Raw genomic sequence first — 1,094 nt, forward strand, 5'->3', positions numbered from 1 at the left:
GCATGTGTTATATCAATAGATATTGAGTCCCTTTAAGTAAACTATGATACTATAATAAACTTCCAACCAAAAAGGTGAGAAATAATTCTAGGAAAGCAGCAAATTCTCTCCTTGGTATTGGTTATTCACTAGCACAGTATGATTGTTATTGAGAGGTAAATTCCAGCCATCAGGTGACATTATGAGTCACTCTGACAGATGCTACTACTTGATCAAAAAAATTCCCCCAAAACCAAAAACCATAACCAAAAAACCCAATATCCTACTGACACTGAGCCTGTTTTAAGTTCTCAGAGAAAATCTTGTGACTATGTGCAGAGAGATAATAGTATGCTCTGTCTTCAGTATCCAGTTTTGTTTTCCCCTGGTATTTTTCTTAGCTGAAGCTCTGACTTTAAACTTTAAACAAATGCTTACATGACTCAGACAATTTGATGTAACATGAAAGAACAACTTTGCCCCTAGCTGAACAGAACTCATGCGCTGTCTAAATAAAATGTCTGGAAAAAAATTAACCACAGGGACTCTTACCTATGTCATGACCTATCATAATATAATTCAATATAAAGACAGGGTTAGAATCTAATACATCATTTTATCTTCCACCACACTTTGTATACTATTATATAGCACGCACTATACATTTTTTAGAAAATCAATGTAAGTTAGATTCAATTTTGAACTGCATCCAGGGACGACTTGTATGTGATCCAGAAGGCTTTCATTTCAACAATTCATCACTATAACATCACTTCTTGTTAATGTTTCACAAATTATATTTTCACTGCCTTATGATTTGTTTTCATGTTTGCTACCTTTATTAGACTGATTTCCTTTTCCTTCTTTGGTGTCTAGTCCATTGTTAAGCACTTGATACAAAAAGGTAAAGTGAACCAATATTATATCAAACGCAGAATCATTTCAAGGTTCCAGTGCATTCACATATGTAAGACAGTTCAATTTTAAAGAGCTATGAGGAGTTTGGCCATCTATTATCTGTCCTTGTTGCTGTCATCTACAGACTTCTACATCACTCTCTCTAATTCCTTGAAGATTCTAGCACATGGCTTGTTCCCTAATTCTCGGTGAGTGCA

The sequence above is a fragment of the Propithecus coquereli genome, unplaced genomic scaffold (genome assembly GCF_000956105.1).
Source record: "Propithecus coquereli isolate 6110/MARCELLA unplaced genomic scaffold, Pcoq_1.0 Scaffold559, whole genome shotgun sequence".
In the NCBI taxonomy this organism is placed as follows: domain Eukaryota; kingdom Metazoa; phylum Chordata; class Mammalia; order Primates; family Indriidae; genus Propithecus; species Propithecus coquereli.